We start from the raw sequence: 23743 nt of genomic DNA on the forward strand, positions 1-23743 counted from the left end.
CATCAACAGAAAAACGGATAAAGAAGGTGTAGTCCGTACATACAATATATGTAATACTCCAATAATGGAGTATTACTCAGCCACAAAGAGGATGAAATAATGCCATTTGCAGCAACATGGATGGACCTAGAAATTATCATACTAAATGAATTTAGGCAGTGAAAGACAAACATCATATGATATCACTTATATGTGGAATCTAAAAGAAAGGATACAAATGAACTTATTTGCAGAACAGAAATGGACTCAGATTTTGAAAAACTTATGGTTACCAAAGTGGAACAGGATGGGGTGTGGAAGGGATGGACTGGGGTTTGGGATTGGCATATGCACCCTTAGGTATATGGAATGATTGGCTAACAGGGACTTGCTATAGGGCACAGAGAACTCCACCCAATATTCTGTGATAATCTATGTGGGAAAAGAATCTGAATGAGAATAGAGGTGTGTCTATGTATGATTGAATCACTTTGTTGTACAGCAGAAATGGTCACAACCTTATAAATCAACTATACTTCAATACAACTTAAAAAATAGGAGTTCCTGTCGTGGCTCAGTGGTTAAGGAATCCAACTAGGAACCATGAGGTTGCGGGTTCGATCCCTGGCCTTGCTCAGTGGGTTAGGGATCCAGCGTTGCCGTGAGCTGTGGTGTAGGTCACAGATGTGGCTCGGACCCCGCTAGTTGCTTTGGCTGTGGCTATGGCCAGCAGCTGCAGCTCCAATTGGACCTCTGGCCTGGGAACCTCCATATGCCATGGGAGCAGCCCTAGAAAAGGAAAAAAGACCAAAAAAACAAAAAACAAAAACAAAAACCTTAAAAAATAGACTCCACAGCCCTTTGCCACATTCATATGTTAATTGTTCTCTTACTTCTAGTCTCTGTCCTCTGTGACCCAGTTTGTGCTCCATTAGCAGCACAGTCTTCTTCTTCCTTTTTTTTCTTTGTCTTTTTTTTAAGGGCTGCACCTGTGGCATATGGAAGGTCCCAGGCTAGGGGTCAAATGGGAGCAGCCTACACCACAGCCATAGCAACGCCAGATCTGAGCTGTGTCTGCAACCTACACCACAGCCCATGGCAACGGCGGATCCTTAACCTATTAAGCGAGGCTACGGATTAAACCCAAGCCCTCGTGGATCCTAGTTGGGTTCATTATTGCTGAGCCACAACGGGAACTCCAAGCAGCATAGGCTTCTTATGCCTGCTTTTGCTGCAAGAACCTGCAACAGCCTGGCGTTTAAGACCTTGCAAAGTCTGGTCAGTCTAAAGTCTCTGACATCATTTCTAGTACTTCAAAACCCAAACTTTCTGCTCTCAGGGTCCCCACCTTCTTCGTAGGTCCCACACACTTCCATCCCTGTCCGGGGCACCAGGGCCCAGTTTCTCATCCATGTAAACCTACAGAGCCAGCTCAAGCCCATCTCTTCCACAAGGCCCTTCTCAGCCATTCCTACTTTCCTGCCCCTGACCCACGTGATTTAATAGTTATGTGTTGCTTTATATTATTCTCTGTTGTATCAGTGTTTTCCTTCCTGGTCAAAGAGCTGGTTTTATTTGTTTCTGTCTGTGTTCATAACATGTTAGTTGCACATTTGATCAACAAGCAATGGTGACAGGTGGTTCAAACCCGGGGAGAGACACAGGCAGGTTCTCTCCTGAGTTGCAATCTGTTTTTTAATTTTTTTTTATTATAGTTGATTTACAGTGTTCTGTCAATTTCTGCTGTATAGCCCAGTGACCCAGTTATACATTTACATACATTCTTTTTTTTCGCATTATCCTCCATCATGTTCCATCAGGAGTGATTGGATATTGTTCCCTGTGCTATACAGCAGGACCAAGCTTCAGTTTTGGGATTGCCTGTGGCTCAGACTCAAACCTTCAGTCTTGCAGGCACAGAAGCCTAATTTTATTCATTTGTTCACTTGGTAAATGACGACTGAATTTAGCAAAAGCACTGAAATTTCCACCTGACCCAGACTCTCAAGGCTTACAATAACCAAGATTATTTGTAAATAAAATAATTTATTTATAATCAATTTATAAGAACCACGGTGTTCCCGTGGTGGCACAATAGTAAGGAACCCGATTAATATCCATGAGGACGTGGGTTCAATCCCTGGCCTCGCTCGGTGGGTTAAGGATCCAGCGTTGCCATGAGCTGTGGTGCAAGTTGCAGACACGGCTCAGATCTGGCGTTGCTGTGGCTGTGGGCGTAGGCTGTCAGCTACAGCTCTGATTCAACCCGGAGCCTGGGATCTTCCATATGCTGTGGTTGCCGTGGGTGTGGCCCTAAAAACACAAAACAATTTTTTTCTTATAAGAACCGGAAGCGATGAGGGGACTAAAACACAGCTCTTGGCTCTCAGCTGGTGCTCTCTACCTCCTTGGGTCTATGAGAGGATCCTGATCTTTTTTTTCAGCAAGATCCTGATCTTTTTTTTCGGCGAGTTAAAGAACTTTCTGTTTCATGCCTTGAGCTACCGTCAGCCTAATGCACGTCCCTCCCCATGGAGCTCTGCTCTCCATTGAACCACATGAGCCAGGGCACAGCACAGGTCCCTGGGTCCCGGGACCATGCCTTGCCATGGTCCTGTGGCTTGTTGACCCCTCTGCTGTCCTACCCAACACTGTGAATGTCTGACATATTCAGGGAGCTGTCTTGATGCTTTGAGGTGAGGGCCTATTTTTCCAGATACTAATTTTACATTTTGTCTCTCCGAGGTCTATCTTGTCTCTTTGTTTTTAAGTTCCTTGGGGGTGGATTGCTGCTGCATTGAAGTACTAACAGCAGTGAGCTTTGCCGCCACAGATCGGCGACTGGAAAGAAGAAAGGCAGAAGATTTACATTCTGAAGACCTTTCATCTGAAACCAAATTTTATTTTTATTTTTAGGTCTAAACCTGTGGCATATGGAATTTCCCAGACTAGGGGTTGAATCCGAGTGCAGCTGCCAGCCTACACCACAGCCACAGCAAGACAGGATCTGAGCCGCATCTGTGACCCACACAACAGCTCACGGCATCGCTGTATCCTTAACCCTCTGAGTGAGGCCAGGGATTTAACAAGCATCCTCAGGGATACTAATGGGGTTTGTTACGCCGAGCCACAACAAGAACTCCTCATCTGAAAATTAAAAAGGCATGGCTATTTCTTAGGTGATTAGTCAATCTGAAACCGAGTTAGAAGAGAGGAACTCTGATAGCATTGCTCAATGCCTGGCTGTTTGATTGTGTCTGGGGTTCTCCTCTTTACGCTCTAGGCCAAGTGTGCAGGGATATGGGTCAAGGATAAAAGAGCCGCAGGCACGGCCTCTTGGATTACAGCCTCTGTACTCAACTCTCAGGGGAGGAAGACCTTGCGGAAACGGGGCTGACATGGGAACGGTGAGCGATTTCTTTAAAGGAGTGGAAAGGCTGCTCGCTTAGGTAGCACATATCCTAAAACTGGAGCAAGACAGAGAAGCTTAGCATGGCCCCTGTTCAAGGATGACATGCAAATTCATGAAGGCTCCTTTTTTTTTTTTTTTTGCTTTTTTAGAGCCCCACTTGCAGTATATGGAAGTTCCCAGGCAGGGGTGGAATTGGTGCCCGCTTACACCACAGCCACAGCAACACGAGATCAGAGCCCCATCCATGACCTACACCACAGCTCATGGCAACACCAGATCCTTAACCCACTGAGTGAGGCCAGGGATCGAACCTGCGTCCTCATGGATACTAGTTAGTTTTGCAACCCGCCGAACCACAACAGGAACCCCCCCATATTTTTTTTTAAAGGAAAAAAAAAAGGAGTAGGAAGGGAGATTTTGGGGGTCCATGCCTCCACCCAAGGCTATGGAGGAGATCCTGAAATTCTCTCGCTGTCCCTTTGGCTGGAGCTCAAGGCAGCCTGGTCTCTGCGGGAGGGGACAGGTGGCACTCTGCTCTCTTTTCTTGTTGTTTCAAACAGGACATGACCTCCAGTCATTTTAAAGCTGTTTTTATTTCTCCTTCCTTGAGACAGCTCATCCTGCCTTGGGCTGCTGGCCTGTGAGGGAAGAGAGAGGAAGGAAAAGACAGAAAGAGGGAAGGAAATTCCTGCCCCACTTGTGACCCATGACCCGTCTCCTTCCCCCAGAGCAGTCAAGGATTCTTTTCAGTGCATCCTCCCCGCCCCCACCCCGACTTGCCCTCGCATTTCCCCTGACTCAGCCTCCTCCAGCTCCATCCCAGCTGGCCACACAGCCCTCCCACCTGCAGCTGGGCTCTGCCTGCTTCCCAGACCCATCTGGGCTGGAGGCCGGAAACAATTAAGCGGACCCCAGGGCTCCTTCCCCGCAGCGCTCCCTCCGTCCTGCTGATGGAGGGTGCTTCTTTGAGGGTCACCCCAGACGCTTCGAGTCCCCTGCTCCTGCCTGCTGGGCAGGACATCTTGCAGCTGCCTTTTGCAGCCTGAGCCCATCCCTCCACTGCAGATCCCGGTTTCTTTTCTTTTTTTCTTTTTAGGGCCGCAAGTGCGGTATAAGGAAGTTCCCGGGCTAGGGGTTCAGTCAGATCTGCCAGCCTACGCCAGAGCCACAGCAACACCAGATCCAGCCACATTTGTGACCTGTGCTGCAGTTCACGGCAACCCTGGGTACGAAACTCACTGAGTGGGGCCAGGGATTGAACCCTCATCCTCATGGATACTAGTTGGATTCGATTTTACTGAGCTGCATCAGGAACTCCTGAATCCTGGTTTCTAAACTCGCCATTCTGCTTAGAACCTCATAGCAGTGACCTCAGAGAATTCTGGTCCAGGAAACTTGTCAATTTTTGCTGTGTCTGAGTGGCTTGCAAATCTCACATCCAGTTGCTTGAACACTTACATTTTTGGATATGACTGATTTATATTTTTCAGCCTTGTGTCAAGGGCTTACACACCCAGCTTTTCCAGTCCTCTTTCAACTCAGTTGCTGCCCCAGTGCCCTTCCTAATTTGAAATTCTGGAGTTGCCAACTGCCATCACCCTTTCCACCTGGGACGTGTCTTGCTGCATCCTTGTGGACATCCCTCAGCCCGAGCCCTGGCTGCTATACTTGTGCTGCTGGCACAGCTGCTGAGACCGTGGCTGTCAGTGGGCCTTGGTTTCCTGACTACCCTGGAACACTCCTGTTTATCAGACCTGGTGGTTTGCCTGAACTGTCCCCCCCACGGTTCACTTGGACTCTTGATTCTGAGACTCAGGGAGAGTTGTCTATACTTCTGAGCAACTGGATGGGGTGAGGGGTGGGGCTGGGGGCAGGGTAGAGACTTGACTTCCTTCCAGGCTGACAATCTTTAAATTCTGCCTAACACTTATTTCGTGGGACAGGGACAGCATGGGGGATGCTAGGGGTTGAATCGGAGCTGTGGCTGCCAGCCTACACCACAGCCACAGCAATGTGGAACCCCTGTCTGCGACCTACATCTCAGCTCACAGCAGCGCCAGATCCTTAACCCACCGAGCAAGGCCAGGGATTGAATCTGCGTCCTCATGGATACTAATTGGGTTCATTAACCACTGAGCCATAATGGGAACTCCGAGAACCATCTCTTGCTTTTGTTTTAGAATTCTTGTCTTCTTTTGTGGCAGAGGAACCAATTTATCTGTTTATCATTCTGTAACGAGTCTGGGGGCAGTCTGTGGTCCAAATGGGCTGTGCCTTAAGCTATAGTCCAGTAAGATTTTAGCATCTCTTGTAAAGTTCCAGACAGTTAAACTGGGCTCTAGGCCTCTCCACATATCCTTGGCACCTGGACATGCCTCAGCCTTTGCCAAGCTGTCTGCAGTGTGTTATGCCAGCCTCTGTCCATGACTCCAGCTTGATCAATTTTTCTGTGTAAAATGCTTGGCCAACCCACTACCCTTGAGATAGAAAATGAAACAAAAATGAAACAAAACCAAACAAAAAACCAAACAAAAACAAAAAGCTAGCTGTCAGTCTCTTAGGATAGAACATGAAGGGGTATGATATAAGAAAAAGAATATATATATAAAACTGGCTCACTTTGCCATACAGCAGAAATTGGCACAGCATTATAAATCAACTATACTATAAAAAAAATACCAAAAAAACCTAACTGTTAGAAACTGGGACAAATTCCAGCACATAGTCTGTCCTCTGGGACCCAGGGGAATTTGTTCTCCAGGGCTTTCCCTGGTCCAGATGAAAATGAGCCTCTGTCTGTCTCTGAGGACATGTTTCTACTCTTATAAATTTTGTTAACAAGACCATTTTAGGGAAAAAAAGCCATTTTTCTCTCTTTTCTAGGGAGTTAATTTTGACATTCCCATCCTTATGGGAAGATTCCAGTGGAAGACTGTGTGCACAGCTGAATGACTCCATGAGGTGGGGTGGACTCAAAAGTCCTCCAGAAAATAAATGACAATGGCCAAAGTCCTCTGAGGAGGGACTTATTTAAAAGGGTAGGGCCGGTGTCTTTGGGCCCAGCAGTCTCATAGAAAGTGGCCGATGGGTTTGGGAATCTTCTCATGTCACAAGGCTGGAGCTAGATGGATAAACCTAGCATTTCCTTGCCCTTGAATATGATGATGGAGAGCGGAAGCCCTGGGATCAGACTGCCAGCATCTACGTCCTGACTCCACCAGGACAATGGTCTGGTTCTCTGCCCCCGGAGCAGTACATCCAATTTCAGTTTGGGTAGGTATTGAGTTATATCATAAGCAGATGTTTGCACTTTTCTTCTTCACTAGATTGTATGCTCCTCGAGGGCAATGATCGTTTCTTTTTCAATCATCCATCCATTTATGTCTATCTGTATAAATGCCATCAAAGTAGGGACTTATAGACGGGTGTTGCCTTACCCTATTCTGTGTACAATATTAAGCTGTCATGTCAACACTGCAGCCCTATAGAAAAGATACAATTAGCCCCATTTTACAGAGGAAGAGACTGAGGTTTAAGAGGTTAAGTTATTTACCCCAAGTCATGAAGTTAGTACCTGGGGAAGCCAGCTGAACCACCCCTACCTAATAAGAAGCCAGAAAATGACCCCCAAATCTGCTGATTCCAAAAGTCAAGCTCTGAAGCCTGACGCTGTTTACCTTGTCTAATCGCGAGCAATGCTCGGCAGACCTTCATATCTTGGGGGTGACCGATGTGCTCTGTTTCTTTGTCAGAAGGTCGTCTAGAAGGGCTTCCCCCTCTGTTTTCGAATGCCTCAGATGATAAAAATGTATTCCTTTCATGCTGGCTGTCTTCTGAGGCCCCGGGAGTTTTTTTTTCCCACCCAATATCTCTTTCCCAAGAAGAACTAAGTTACCAAGTAAAGGACATTGGGTTGTTCTGACTTTGACTTCTCTGATCATAACTTAAAAAAAGTTTTTTGGGGGAGCACTTCAAATCAGTTCTGGATAAAAATATGCAGCTTTCTGAGAAATATGGCAATTTTGGCCCCCGTGGGAAAGTGTGACTTTGGCCTCCAGTCACATCTTTTATGGGCTCAGAGGGATGCTAATGTGGGAGGTAGCAAGGCCATGGCTCCACTGAAGATAAAACCAGGCGCAAGTGGGAATTCAGTATGACCTTATTGTTTCCAGACCACCAGAGAGAGCAAGGCATGTCTTTTTCAATGGAATCTAGTGGGGTTGTGAATATTGGAAACAGTGGGGAGTAGGAAATCAGAGTAGTGGATACTGGAGAGCAGAGTTAGCAGACCTCAGCTGCACATCTTTCATTTTATTTTATTTTATTTATTTTATTTTATTTTATTTATTTTACTTTATTTTTTCTTTTTAGGGCTGCACCTGCAGCATGTGGAAGTTCCCAGGCTAGGGGTGGAATTGAAGCTACAGTTGCCAGCCTACACCACAGCCACAGCCATAGCCACAGCTGTGCAGAATCTGAGACTTGTCTTCTACCTATACCACAGCTCACCACAACGCCAGATCCTTAACCCCCTGAGTGAGGCCAGGAATCGAACCCGGGTCCTCATGGATATTAGTTGGGTTCTTTACCACTGAGCCTCAGTGGGAACTCCTGTTTTTATTTTTGCCATGGAAGTTCCAGGGCCAGGGCTCAAACCTGTGCCACAGCAGCGACCCAAGTCACTGCAGGTCCTTAACCTGCTGGACCACAAGGGAATTCCTGCATCTATTTTAATGAATTCAGAAGATTTTGAATACTTTGGCTTTGTGTGCTGACACATTCTGGGGTGAGGCATGGAAAAAATCATCACGGACTCAGCTGTTGGGGGTTTCAGAGGTGGAGTGAGACATAGGAGCCTGCCGACTCCTGTGGAATCCCATAAGATCTGGAGCTGAAAGATGGGGAGAGCCAAAGAGGGCTCAGTTTGTGTGAAGTTTAACCACCTCCAGCCCCAACCTGGAAGATGGGGCAGGGGAGTTTGCCTCTGAGTTAGTGAGTCTAGCTCTTGGCACTGGTGGGTCTATTAAAATGATGTTAGTCTGGTTCAATGAACTCTCCTGCCTTCTTAGCCAGAGAAAGCTTGTCACAACCTTCAGTGATGTAGAGCCAGAAAGTCCAGTTTACTTCTGAAGAAAATAGAGAGGAGTTCCCTTTGTGGCTCAGTGGGGAACAAACCTGACTAGGATCCATGGGGATGTGGGTTTGATCCCTGGCCTCGCTCAGTGGGTTAAGGATCCGGCATTGCCCTGAGCTGTGGTGTAGGTCACAGACATGGCTCGGGTCCCATGTTGCTGTGGCTGTGGTGTAGGCCGGTGGCTACAGCTCCGATTCGACCCCTAGCCTGGGAACCTCCATATGCCAGAGGTGTGGCCCTAATAAGTGAAAAAAGAAAGAAAGAAAGAAAGAAAATAGAGAAAGAAAGGAAGGTCAATGCTGAAGCCACCTATGCAAATCTGCAAAGGGATGAATTACTTTTAGTCAAGGGATTACTCAGTTAAAACAATAACATAACAGACACACATGCACATACATAAAAACACACAGACGCAACAAACCCAAATGTCCTAGGTGGAAGGCTGAAAGCACTGCCAAACTTCTGGACATGTGTAAGTGATTTTACTTTTCACCGTGATTTATTCAAAACTCACTTGTATTCCCAAAGAAACTGGGGAGACTCTTGATCCTCTCTCTATGAGTTTCATTGACGTTCTTCTGGTATTATAAGGTTAGTTCTTTACTAGCTAATCCTCAGCAACTGGTTTTATTTTTTATTCTAGGGATTGTCTGAGCTGTTTAACTGAATACTTGTATTAAATATTTGCTGACTGCCAGGTGTTCTACTAGATACCTTACTTGTCTGGCTCATAACTCTTTTTTTTTTTTTTTTTGGCTTTTTGCCTTTTCTAGGGCTGTTCCTGCGGCATATGGAGGTTCCCAGGCTGGGGGTCTAATCGGAGCTGTAGCCACCGGCCTACGCCAGAGCCACAGCAACGCGGGATCCGAGCTGAGTCTGCAAACTACAACACAGCTCACGGCAACGCTGGGTCCCCAGCCCACTGAGCAAGGCCAGGGATCGAACCCGCAACCTCATGGTTCCTAGTCAATTGGTTAACCACTGCACCACGATGGGAACTCCAAGGCTCATAACTCTTAAGAGTTGTATAGCATCACTCCCATTGTCTAGAAGAGGAAACAAGCTTAGAAAGTTCAATGACTTGGCCTCAAGGCCACAGAGTGGTTGGAGCTGGGATTCAAACATAGTTTTCTCTGACTGCAAGGCGCTCCGTGGCAGATAATACTTCCTGGATTAGGTTTCTTCTTCTATATTGACTGTTAGTTTGCTTAAGACAAATTTGTAGCCTATTTCTGGCAAGGGTACAGAATCTGATGAGATGTGTAGTGAATTAAAATCTGTCTTTCTCTTATTTTTTTCTGCTTTTATTTCCCCATCTCCCAGATGTACATACTTGTTTGTATCATAGATATGATATACATATATATATAGTAAGCTATCTATAATGTGTTTTTGGCAAGATATCAGTGTGATATAATAGCAAATGGGAAGGAAATACCTGTGTAAATAACTGCTAATAATTTTTCATAGAGTCATAAAACCTAGCATATCTCCTATTTCTTCTTCTTTTTTTTTGGCTGTGGTGTTCAGCAGCTGATGTGGGATCTCAGTTCCCAGACTAGGGATTGGACCTGGGCTGGAGTGGTGAAAGCAGTGAAAGTGCCAAGTCCTAACCACTAGTCCACCAGGGAACTCCTTTATTTCCCATTTCTTTACTGCCTTCCTTCTCTCTCTCCCACTTTCTCTCTCTTATTCTCCTTCCATTTCTCCCTGACTTCCTCTCCCTCTCCCCCCAGCCCCTTTTTGACTAGTAAAAGCCTATAACTATTGCCAGACTTATGGCTATTAGCAGATTATTATTTTTTAACTGATTGACTCAAATATGGCTAAAGAAATGGTTGGGAGACTTTCCTATTCTTTATTCTGATGTCCTTGAAGTTCAGGTGACTTTGGTTATAAGAGGCCCAACAATTTTTTTGTTTTGTTTGCCGCATTCCTGGCATGTGGAGGTTCCCAGGCCAGGGATTGAAGGTGTCCTAGCAGCAAGCCAGGCCACAGCAGTGGCAACACTGGATCCTTAACCCACTGAGCCATTAGAGAACTCTGAGGCCCAGCTGTTTGATAACAAGTCATTTGCCTAGAGCAAAGTAGCAAATGAAATGCATTATGCAAAGCCAGTGAACTGTATAGTTTTATCTCTTTGTTGAAAGAGAAAAAAAAAAATAACCATCCTGGTCACTTTTGGGCATTTCCTATAACCAGACCTCTTAAAATTATGCTAAATGTGACCTTCTTGCACTGAATTAAAGGTTGCTTTGGTTTCTGTTGTTAGTGTGATGTTGATGGATGTTCTGCTTATCAGCTTCCCTACCTTGCAACAGATCCCTTTATGTCTCTTGAATCATAGGTTTCCAATTTGAGTACCCCTCTTCAAGATTTTGCTTCTATATGCCGTTAACTGAACATTTAAAAATAGGCAAACTATAGCATTTGGAGTGGATAAACAATGAGGTCCTGCTGTATAGCACAGGGAATTATATCTAGTCACTTGTGATGCAACATGATGGAGGATAATGTGAGAAAAAAGAATGTATGTATATTTTTGCAGTACAGCGAAATTGACAGAACATTGTAAATTAACTATAATAAAAATGTTTTAAAAATAGGTGTATAATATTTTTCATCATCACTTTATTTTTTCATTTTTTGGTCTTTTTAGGGCCACACCCGCAACATATGAAAGTTCCCAGGCTAGGGGTCGAATGGGAGCTATAGCTGCTGGCCTACACCATAGCCATAGCAATGCCAGATCCGAGCTGCATCTGCAACCTACACCACAGCTCATGGCAACAACAGATCCTTAACCCACTGAGCAAGCAAGGCCAGGGATCAAACCTGGGTCCTCAAGAATGCTAGTCAGATTTATTTCTGCTGAGCCATGATGGAAACTCCTCACCATCATTACTTTAAACGGTTGTCAAGGGTTTATTTCCAAGAACTTTATAAATATTGACACAAAAATAAAACTCTGAGTTCCTGTTGTGGCTCAATGGGTTAAGGACCTGATGTTGTCTCTTGTCTCTGTGAAGATGCAAGTCCTATCCCTGGCCTGACTCAGTGGGTTAAGGATCCAGCATTGCCCCAAGGTGTGGTGTAGCCCTAAGCTGCAGCTTCAATTAACTCCCATGTGCTGCAGGTTCAGCTGTAAGCAGGAAAATAGAAAACAAAACAAAACTCATTCATCACTCAATTGTTATAACTCCAATGGACTTATAACCCATTTAAGACAAGAACACATGAACGAGTTCTTCTATACCAATCAAAAGTTTTACATCACAGCTTTTGCTCCTAGAACTTCACCGATCTATGGTCTGCTGATTGCCTTCCTATGGGTCACATTAAAAAAATCCCCAATATAGAGAGTTCCTATTGTGGCACAGTGGAAATGAATCTGACTAGTACCCATGAGGATGCAGGTTCAATCCCTGGCTTCCCTCAGTGGGTTAAAGATTTGGCTGTGATGTAGGTCACAGATTCAACTCAGATCCTGAGTTGCTGTGGCTCTGGTGTAGGCCAGCAGCTGCAGCTCAGATTTGACCCCTAGCCTGGGAACTTCCATATACTGCAGGTGTGGCCTTAAAAAGCAATAGCAAAAAAAAAAAAAAAAAAAAGAAAGAAAAAAATTCCCAATACAGAGGGACTCCTTGGATTAGCCAGCTCAAATCCTGAAGAAGCGCCTCTTTTGGCAGAGGGCTCAGACCTCATCAAGCTGTGGTTGGGTGGGGTCATTTAGTCAAAAGCATGGCTTGAGGTAGAACTCTAAGGGGATGCTCACCTCCAGTTTTCTTGCCATGTGTTAAAATCAGTGTAAGTTAGATTTTTCTTTTACTTGCAGCTGAAAGCCTATCTAATTGCTGTATTGCTCTTCAGTTGTCTGTGTAGGTGGCATTTCCTCTGAGTTTTCCCAGATCCTCCAACATGGATTTAGGGTTCTCTCCTCCAAGGACCTGAGGATAGTAAGCAGTACCTCCTTCTACCTCAGCATTTGACTGTTAACTTACCACTTTTTGTCCTATTAGACCTTAAAATCCTTGAAGTTGGGAACTGTATTTAAGATAGAGCTGTGTCTTCAGCACTTACAGAGTAGTAGTTACCCTATGATAATTGCTGTAAATATTAATAAATATTGTCTATCAATATATTTCCTAGAGGAAAGAGCTTTAAAATAAGGATAGAGGGGAGTTTGGGTTTAGTAGATGAAAACTATTGCATTTGGAGTGGATAAGCAATGAGATCCTGCTCTATAGCATGGGGAACTATATCTAGTCATGTGTGATGAAATATAATGGAGGATAATGTGAGAAAAAGAACATATATGTGTGTGTGTGTGTGTGTGTATGGTTGGGTCACTTTGCTGTACAGCAGAAATTGACAGAACACTGTAAATCAACTGCAGTAGGAAAAATAAAAATCTTAAAAAATAAAAAAATAAAAACAGCAAAAAATAATAAAAAAAAAGAATAGAGGACATCTCTCTATCTCTTATCTATCTAAATACATTCTCTGTCCTGACGGAGAATTTGTTAAAGAACTGCCTTTTGAAAGAAAGATCACAACTTCCATGGACTCTCGAATGGAGAAGCCCACCTTACCTCTCAGCCTTATTGCAAATATTTTTGTATCCAGTGGCCTAAATTGACCTGGAATTTTTTTCCCTGTATTATTTAACTGTTGGTTCAAAACTTAATTGAGTGTAAGTCTACAGTGTCTTCAGCTGAGTGGATCTTGCTTTTAAAGAACTCAAATCATCTGCATTTGAACACAAACCCTGGATAAATTAAATTTAAGTTGTTTTCTTTTTGATGAATAGTATATCATATGGTAAAACGTGTTTGCATACCTAAATGCACTGCATTGTATTTCATGGGTATTAGGCAGCTTAATATTTATTATGAAACCTATAGTAACTATGGACTGAGGGCACTTAAAATGGAAAACACAAGATACCTTCTTGGTTAAAAGGTTATTTTGTTCTGTTCTGTTGCAAGCAGCATGCAGAGAAGAAAGAAGAGAACTCCTTTCTGGCAATGCTGGCAATTCGAAGAGCAATGAGTGGAGTTCCCTGGTGGCTTAGTAGGTTAAGGATCCAGTGTTGTCACCGCAACAGCTTGGGTTGCTGCTGTGGCATAGGTTCAGTCCCAGGCCCAGGAACTTCCACATGCCTTAAGCTCAGCCCCCACCCCCAAAGAGAGTTCCCACTATGGTGCAGTGGGTTAAGAATCCTACTGCAGCAGCTCGGTTTGCTGCAGAGGCACGGGTTCTATCTCCGGCCCGCCACAGTGGGTTAAAGGATCCAGTATTGCTAAAGCTGAAGCATGGGTTGCCGCTATGGCTCAAATTCAATCCCCAGGAGCTTCCATATTTCAAGACCAATGTGTGATATGCTGAGTCACCATGGAGTGTAGATTTACAAAGTAATGAGTCATCTCTAGGAGTTGATTGGACATGACCACTGTGCCTTGGGTATCCCAGAAAAACTGGCCGGACAGCATTAGCTGTCCATTTTATAATAACCCAGATTACCCTGAAACATCACATTCTGTAATCCCACAACGGAAAACCTACTGCTCTAGAATCAAGACATATACTAGTCTCCATTGTGGAAGAGCAAAACTTTAAGAGTTTCTGCATGTTTCTGGCCTAGTAAATGTGTCATGCAGTTTATTTTTCAAAAAGTGACACATAAAACACCCAATTCAATTGAACAATAAGGTTTGGCTTCTAGGCAGTTTCTTGTGTGTGACTTTAACAGGTTTTCCTGGGTTGACTCCAGGCATTTGTAAGGAGTAGTGCATGAATTAACAACAGTTGTGCACTGAAAATTAAGTGTTACCTTGCTATTTATGCTCCTACAGCTCTCGGTGCAAACCCCAGAGGAAGACCTACTTCATGAACAATTCCTAGCAGGATATCCTTTCCATTCCATGATACTAGAGAGGGAACATAAAACATATGAAGGGGAAAAAAAAGCACACTTGGGCTTTTGGTTCCTTATTACCTCAGTGGATTGGTCATCTGCTCTTTTTTTTCAAAGCCATAAAGTTTGATACAATGAAATCCTTCCTGCCAGGTTGCCCAGCAACAACTGAACCTGAGTAAATTGAGGACTTGGTCACAGAGACAATTTTGTGTAAAATGAGATGGTACTCTTTTAAGAACCCCCTCTTTCTTTTTGAAAAAACTTTCCTCATTAAAGTATAGCTGATTTACAATGTTCCTTCAATTTCTGTTGTACAGCAAAGTGACCCAATCATATATATGTGTACATTCTTTTTTTTTTTTTTTTTTTGGTACTATCTTCCATCATGTTCTCACCCAAGAGACAGGACATGGTTCCCTGTACCGTGCAGTAGGACGCCATTGCTTATCCACTCCAGAGAATCCCCTCTTTCATGGGTTTATTCAGATTTGTAGCTTTCACCCGCCCAGGTTCAATGGATGGGGAGGCAGAAGGCTTCAGCTTAGTCCTGTCTCATCTTGTTGGGTGGAGACATACAAAGGGGTACTTGGGACTCCCATGTCAATGTTGTCTTGGGAGGAAAATTGGGAAGAGGGCCAAGTGTGTCTTCAAAGCATTTTAATCTGGGGTTTCTTCTCAGAATTAATTTTCATGGTCCTACATGAATACATCCTGCTTATAAAAAGAAGATGCTGTGATAAGCCTGAGTTTCTCTTGGCCACTCTCCCCAAGCCTAAGCCATTACCAGCGGCACTATTATTATCAGTGCCTTGAGGAGCCATCCAAGAACATTAACTACATATTTACATACATGTATATGCACTGCACATGTGGAGGTGGTGGGATCTTGCTTTGTGTGTACATATGAGTGTTTGCTTTACAAAAAGGAAGATCAGACTATGGGTTTTGTTTGGCCACTTTCATTTTTCAATCAATATTTCCTGGAGATGTTTTACATACGTGCTGTTCTTTTTCACTGCTGCGTATATTCTTCTGTGTGGTGTACAAACAAAAGTAGACTCAGCCCTTCTGTCTTTGATGAACAGGTACGTTGTTTCCAGTGTCCTTTTGCTTTCCGACCTTTTGGAGTTGGCCAGTCTCTTCTAACTCTTGAGCTCCCAGGGTCTGCATGTTGTTTCCGTGATGCAGAGAAGGACCTCTTGAGTCTACTGGGTCACCCCTGTCGTGTAAAATTTCCCTTCCACCCACCTGGAGAGAAGTGCCAGATTAAACTAACTTATTCTCTGATCTTCCTCCATTTCAGAACTTGGGATGGCTCCCCGCTCCCTGCAAGAGTGGTTCTTAAACATTTATTGACTATCAAGTTTATCTAAAATGCTAACTAAAATTGCAGATTCCAGGGGGTATGGAGGAAAGGGAACCCTCCTGCACTGTATGTGGGAATGTAAGCTGGTACAACCACTATGGAGAACAGTATGGAGGTACCTTAGAAAGCTATTCATAGAACTACCATATGACCCTGCAATCCCACTCTTGGGCATATATCCAGACAAAAATTTCCTTATAAAAGACACATGCACCTGCATGTTCATTGCAGCACTAATCATAATAGCCAAGACATGGAAACAACCCAAATGTCCATTGACAGATGATTGGATTAGGAACTTGTGGTATATATGCACAATGGAATACTACTCAGCCATAAAAAAGAACAAACTAATGCCATTTACAGCAACATGGATGGAACTAGAGACTCTCACACTGAGTGAAGTAAGTCAGAAAGAGAAAGACAAATACCATATGATATCACTTATACCTGGAATCTAATATATGGCACAAATGAACCTTTCCACAGAAAAGAAACTCATGGACTTGGAGAATAGACTTGTGGTTGCCAAGGGGGAGGGGGAGGGAGTGAAATGGATTGGGAGCTGGGGGTTAATAGATGCAGACTATTGCCTTTGGAATGGATTAGCAATGAGATCCTGCTGTGTAGCACTGGGGGACTACGTCTAGTCACTTATGATGGAGCATAATGTGAGAAAAAAGAATGTATACTTGTATGTGTAACTGGGTCACCATGCTGTACAGTAGGAAAAGAGGTATTGGGGAAATTAAAAAATAAAAATAAAAATAAAAATGCATATTCCCAGAATTAACCTCCTGAGAGCCAGCTGCAGAGGTTCTGGGGAGAGGGTCAAGGAAACTGCATTTCAGCACAGACTTTGGGTGGTTCTGTTGGAAGAGGCATCTACATTTTGAGTGACAAGGACCTAATCACACATTTCTCAGCACTTTCCCACCTTCCTCTATCAGATCCAACCTCTCACCCTCTTCTAATCACATATCAGACTCCTCTCTCTTGTCTACAGATAATTATGCTTATGTTTCTGAGCTTTTCTTATTTTGTTTCCTCTGCTTTGATTTTCTTCTTCACTCTCCCATTCAAGCCCTAAATCCACCTGGCCAATTTCCACTCATTGCTTAAGGCCCAATTTAAACATCGCTTTTCTCCACAAAACTTTCCTTCACTCTCTCCAGCCCACTATCTTTCATTTGGTCCTTTATTCTGTTAAACTAATACAATATGTACTTGTCACATGCACACACACACACACACGCATACACATACATTTTTAAATGTCCAGCTATACAGGTCCCCATGTACGGTTGTTAAGGCTGTGTACTGCACAAACCTGGGGGCGTCATTTACATGAATAATTATTGCATGTTTATTTTGAAAAATTTCTGGCAGATGACAAGCAAGTGTCAAGAAAGACAGCCTTTTCAAAATTGCACAAAGGACCATAGGGGAAATCCAAAGGCTGGTTAGATAGGGTCTATTTTCTCCTTAGCCTATGAGTCATTTGGGGAAAAATTACAGAGGGCATAGTGATCTTCGATTTACCAAAGTATTAGCATAGCCATCGGCACATGGCTATAAAAAAGTCAACATCTACTGAAACTTTGCTCTGAGTTCTAAGATTTCTCATGTTTCAGTGTATTAAGATTACCTAATTCTCACAATGACCATACAAGACAGCTGCAATTATCATCCCTTTTTAGAGATGACAAAACTGAAGCACAGGGAGGCTAAGAGACCTGTCTGAGGTCGCACAGCTGGGATTTAGCTCAAGCTGCTTGACTCCTAGCCCAAGCTCTTAACCATCCAAATATGTTCATTTGAATGATTATATTCTGACCATAGCTAACTTTATTTACTTTTCTAAGGTAATAATTTAGGCACTACCCTGTGTATCCTTAGATGCTGTGGGATAAAATGGATAAATTAATGATAATTGGCATGTGTATAACCTTTCACACAATTACAAGGCACAGTCACATATAATGATAATAATAGTCTCTGTTTTGTTCTTTTTATTAAGTGCTTGTTATTTGTTAAGCATCTCTCTAGAAGATAATTTGCATGAATCCATTATTCATTATTCTGTTGAAAAAACTGCAGTAATATGCAAAAATAGAAAATATTAGTCCCACTAAACAATGAAGAAAACCGAGTTTGAGACTGAGTGATTTGCTCAAGGTCCTGCTGCTCAACTCAGCACCCCTAGACCTGCCAGCAGGAAGAAACAGGAGCTCAGAGAGGCTAAGAGCCTTACCTTTATCTTGTGACTTAAAACTCCTATGCTTTGCTCCACAGCGTGGTGTCAGAATGCTCCACTTTCTGTCATTTTAACTGTAAGTTAGTGACAAAACTTAATGATAATAAAACTACATCTCACAGATGGGGAGACAGGCTGAGACAGTTTCAATGATTTGCCTACCGTTTCCAGGAGCTGGTTAAGTGAGAATGTCAAGCTAGGGATTCTGACTTCAAACACATGATCAGCAGCTTGCAATCCAAGTTCTGGACTTCTACATGAATAATTGTTAATTACTAAGGCAGAAGGCCTCACTTCCCCTGGAGTCTCCCTAGAGTGTCCTTCCAGAGCTAGTGTCTCTGATAACAGCTGGCAGTCCACATCACCACCCCCAAATGACATGATCCTATTTGAACTTCCAGTGATAAAATCTAGGCTGTGCATGGCTCTGACTAGAAGGCTGGCAGCACCCAGCTGGCTGAGATTCACCTAGGAAATGTGGAGTCTTCTGAGGAGTCACATGCGGCCAGGCTCCCCAGAACCCAGGGAGCTGAAGCTATGGGCTGTCTGTGCTTATAGGTCCTGGTTGGAGAACCAGTGCTAGCAAGACCATTTGCACCTGCTCTGAAGCTGTCTTTACCTCACGTGAGTGCAGTTTTGAAGGGTATCTCAGTGGAGGCTGCGTCCCCATGAGGATACCTAAGCTCACCAGTCTGCCTCTTTTTTGCTAAAGTGTTGGTTAGCCAGGGCTTTGGGGAATATTTTAGGAGATGCCTGTGTGTAATATTGGAGATGGGCTAAGGCTGGTTTTTTTGGTTTTTGTTTGTTTGTTTGTTTGCTTTTTAGGGCTGCGCCTGTGGCATATGGAAGTTCCCAGGCTAGGGGTCAAATCAGAGCTGCAGCTGCCAGCCTACACCACAGCCACAGCCACACAGGATCTGAGCCATGTCTGCAACCTACACAGCAGCTCATGGTAATGCTGGATCCTTAACCTACTGAGCAGGGCCAGGGATCAAACCCGCATCCTCATGTGCCACAATGGGAACTCTAGCTAAGGCTGGTTTTGAAGGGTTGGATCAGAGACAGACAGCCAATCTGGAGTGAGTGGCAATTCCAGCTTAGGAATTCAAGGCCATTTGACTCGAAAGCCCCAGTTGTTTTCTCCATATCCCAACACCCACCTTATCATCAACTTCCTAATTGGGAATTATTCAAATTCACCATTTTTCAGAGCAGAGATGGAGGCTCAGAGGGTTTCTGTGATAAGCTCATACTTTAGGGCCAGAATTTGATTCCTGGCCTCAGGACCCAAAAGGTCCCATCTTTTGCTCTGTGTTGTGTTGCCCTTAGACTGGCTTAATATCATGGCCCAAACTGATGGCTTGTTGAATTTGTTGTTTTGTTCACCTCATTTTCCATACAACAACAACAACAAATAGTCATGGGAACTCATGAATTAGCTATTGGAAAATCACCTCCTTTGCCAGGCCTCATCTGTAATCTAGCCTTGGTATTGGGTTTGAACTGAATGTTCTGCAGTGATGCTGGGGACTAGGAGGCAGGTGTGAGGCCCACAGGTGTCACTGCAGTCATGTGTTCACTGTGGGCTTGAATAATGAAGTGGGCTTTGAGTTTCTGTGTCGGATATGAGGTCAGGAGGGAGTGTGAGTCAGTGGTTAGTCTCTTCACCACCCCCAAGGGAGCTTTTCATTTACATTTTTTTTTTTAGGGCCCCACCAGTGGCATATGGAAGTTCCTAGGCTGAGGATTGAATCTGAGCTGCAGCTGCCAGCCTACACCACAGCCACAGCAATGTGGGATCTGAGCTGCATCCTTGACCTGCATCCAGCTGCAACACTGGATCTTTAACCCACTGAGCGAGGCCAGGGATCTAATCTATATCCTCATGGATACTAGTCATTTTCTTAACCTGCTGAGCCACAATGAGGAGCTCCTCATTTATTTTTTTAATTTAATTTTTTTATCTTTCTATTTTCAATCTATTGATCTGGCATGAATCCCCATCCCTTCAGTTTATTGTGTGCCAGCTCTGGGTCAGTGAGTCTGAGTGCCTGGTTGTTGCAGTGGGCAGGGTTCACGGCCTCCTCCCTGTGACATGTGGGCTTGAGGCAGTTCCTGGTGGGGGATAGGCACTGAGGGGAGTGGACATCACCCAAGTTTTTGTAGCTCATGTGTTCTGGGAACAAAAATGATTTGGAATGCAGGAGAGCTGGGAAGGCAATCAGGACAACAGAGCAGAAGAAAAAAAAGCAAAGACGCAAGCAAAAGCCAAAACAAAATTCAGGAGCTGGAACTCAGGTGAGGGATGAAATAATACCTACTTTGGGTGCGAATCTACAGGTGGATGTAGCAAAGGGTAGCCATGGCAATCGCCATGAGGAGCAGCACTTTCTAGACACTAGCAATGCCAGGGTCAAGGAGGAGGGACCAGGTGGCTGTCTGGAGGAGAACAGTGTCTCCAAGGAGAAGAGTCCATCTCCTACCTGGGATGGGGATGGAGAAACTAGGGTCTGCCAATCAGAATCAATATCTGCAAGAGGTGGGCACCCACTGGGCAATGGTTGAGTCTGGTTCTCCACCCACTTGTTGCCATAGGAGCATAGAGTAGATGGTCTGTAGCAGAAAATGTCTGGTGACTGCAGATACCTGGTCCAGGTGAGTCACAGGTTGACAACCTCCTCGTAGGAATTAGGTCCAGTCAGCCTCAAGGATCATGGTGATACAGTTTCCGAATGTACTTCCTGATTTCTGCCTCATTCCTCAGCTGAAATTTAGGCTCAGACTCCTCCCTACCCTGTTTCTCTGTCTCCACATCACCCAGGTAGAAGCTATGGCCTGCAACTCTGAGGCATTGTCTGATTTGGACATCCCTGAAGGTACTGTGAAAAAATCATGACTGATTGTGGCTGATGTGGTCCTAGAAATCTTTCCTTTCCTTTCCTTTTCCTTTTCCTTTCTTTCCCTTTCCTTTCCTTTCCTTTCCTTTCCTTTCCTTTCCTTTCCTTTCCTTTCCTTTCCTTTCCTTTCCTTTTCCTTTTCCTTTCTTTCCCTTTCCTTTCTTCTCTTTTTTTCTTTTCTTTTCTTTTTTCTTTTTATGGCTGCACCTGTTCCTGAGCCAGGGGTGGAATTGGAGCTGCAGCTGACCTACACCGCAGCCAGAGCAACACCCGATCAGAGCTGCATCTGCAACCTACCCCATAGCTTGTGGCAATGCTGGATCCTTAACCCACTGAGTCATGACAAGGAATCAGGCTGTATCCTCCTAGAGACAAAGTCAGGTCCTTAACCCGCTGAGCCACAATGAGAATTTCTTCACTTAGGATATGATTGTACCGATGAATTAGAGTATAATCTGTGGTGGCCATGTTTCCATGTGCTCCTGCTACTGCAGTTACTTAATTCTTGCCAAGTCCTCAATTAACAATCAGAAAGTATACTTTCTGATACTTTAGGGACTTGGTGGAAATCATATGTCAAGCATGAGAATATTTCTGCTATTCTGTCACAAGGCAGAGACCAATATGGAGAAAAGTAAATCTGATGCACAAACTCCCAGCCGGGATTATTTAGGTTCAAATTCCTCAGCATCTAATAACAAAGATATGTCTTCTTATTAGGATTGCCAGACCACAGAGAGTTTTCCTCTGGAAGTTGCACACATCTGGACTGGAAATTTAAAAAAAATCATCACTTACTTCTACACAGTTGGAGATTTACCATAATAGAGATATAAGGGCCATATTTTTTGCTTTCAATCACAGACTTCTTCCTGATTCACTTGCAAAAAAATTGTTAAATGCAAGGTAGAGATGCCACTGTGAACATGAGCTCTGAGCTGCTAAGCCTTTAAGACTTTGTTTTCTAAGAATCAATGCTGGTAGAGCAACAATTTTGAATCACTTGGGGAGACTAGAAAAGATCTCCTTGTGAAATGTGGGGTGGGAGGGATAAATTAGGGGGTTGGGATTGACATATATACATTACTGTATATAAAATAGATAATGAAGACCTACTCTATAGCAAGGGTAATCTATTCAATACTGTGTAATAAACATATGGGAAAAGAATCTGATTTACTATGTTTATGTTTATTTATAACTGTTTATATATAACTGTTTATGTTTATTTATAATTGTTTATATATAACTGTATAACTGATTTACTTTGCTGTACACCTTAACCTAACACTACTTTCTAAGTCAACTCCAATAAAATTTATCTAAAAAAAAATCCCCTTGTACAGAGAGCATCCAAGATCAATTAAATGAAGTCTCTCGGGAGTGGGCAAGAAAGAGAAATTGGTCTCTGTAATTTTATGAAAGTTCTCCAGTGAACCCAAGTGTGCAGCCCAGGCTGGAACCCACTGCTGTAAGGCCAACTTCCAAATCTAAACCAGGGTGTAGGTGTGATGGGATATTGATCTTCTTAGCTCTTAACATGACCAGGGTTCCTGGGCAGGAGCAGGCTCCCTCTGCCTGTAACATTTTGCATTTTTGAGCTGCTCTAGTACTTGCCCCCCGAGTCTCAAAGCAGCAATTACTTTGCACAGCAAGCAGGTGGATGCCTGAAGATATGTCTGAGCTCCTGGTGATGGATGTTATTGGTGGCCTATCAACCTCCCATTTGCTTGGTGGCAGAGGGTGTTTTCCAAAATATGTCGCAATGGCCATTCTAATCTCATATATCTTTCCAGAATCTTGCCGTGGAATCATCAGGATGTGGAATTTCTGTTCCCTCCCCTTGAAACTGGGTGGGCCTTTGTGACTTCTACAAATGGAGTGAGACAGAAGTGAGGTTTAGTGTGATCAGTTGTGGTGCAGCGGGTTAAGGATCTGGTGTTGTCATTGCAGCAGCTTGAGTTGCTGCTGTGGTGCAGGTTGGGTCCCTGGCCAGGAAATTTCCACAGGCCACAGATGCATCCCCAAACCCACCAAACCAAAAGAGAATAACAAACAAAAACAAAAACAAAAAACTAACCAAAAAAACAAACGAAAAAACAGAACAAAAACCGAGGCTAAGTTAGTAAAGGCTACAGAGCATCTCACTGACTCTACATCGGACTTAGGTCTTCAGAGGCCTGAGTTGTTATGTAAGAGTTTCAGTGACTGGGAAGCTGCCGCACCAGGGAGACCATACAGAGACCACGTGGAGATAGAGAGAGATGCCGAGGGGTCCCTTCATGATCCTCAAACAACCCCCTCCCCCAGCTGATGCCATGTGGCACAAAAAATAGTTGTTCTGACTGAGTCCTGCCAAAATTGTTATTAAGCTGAATAAGATTGTTATTAAAATCGTTTTTAGGCACAAGTTTAGGGTGGCTTGCTCATAGGTAACTGGAATATTACTTTTCCTCCTTCCTAAAACAGTTTCAGTTTTGTTCCACTCTCCCACCAGCTCAAGGAAGAGGAAGCCTGGCCCATCCCCAGCTCTAGGGTCTAAGAGCATAGGAACACTTTCCACTTGCAAATGATCGTTTCGGGGTTCAATTCAAGGTGAAATACAAGGGGAGAGATTTTGTTGCTTTACTATTTTTTTTTCTTTTGGAAAAACTTCTGAAAGCGACTTTTTCCCTCTCCCTTTAGATTTTTGTCATGTGCAGATGTGAGGTCCAGAACCAGTACACTTACATCGTCACCACCTTGAGTTGAGCCTCCTTCATGGAGGAGAGCAGAGGC

At 43.9% G+C, this 23743-nt stretch overlaps 1 non-coding gene across 1 annotated transcript; it reads left to right on the forward strand.

Moving 5' to 3' along the window:
* The first annotated feature begins 3416 nt into the window (after window positions 1–3416).
* On the forward strand, window positions 3417–3523 carry LOC125130209 (U6 spliceosomal RNA). Its single transcript, XR_007135704.1, has one exon. It is a non-coding gene; the product is annotated as a U6 spliceosomal RNA (small nuclear RNA).
* The last annotated feature ends 20220 nt before the right edge of the window (window positions 3524–23743 follow it).

The sequence above is a fragment of the Phacochoerus africanus genome, chromosome 6 (genome assembly GCF_016906955.1).
Source record: "Phacochoerus africanus isolate WHEZ1 chromosome 6, ROS_Pafr_v1, whole genome shotgun sequence".
NCBI classification, from domain to species: domain Eukaryota; kingdom Metazoa; phylum Chordata; class Mammalia; order Artiodactyla; family Suidae; genus Phacochoerus; species Phacochoerus africanus.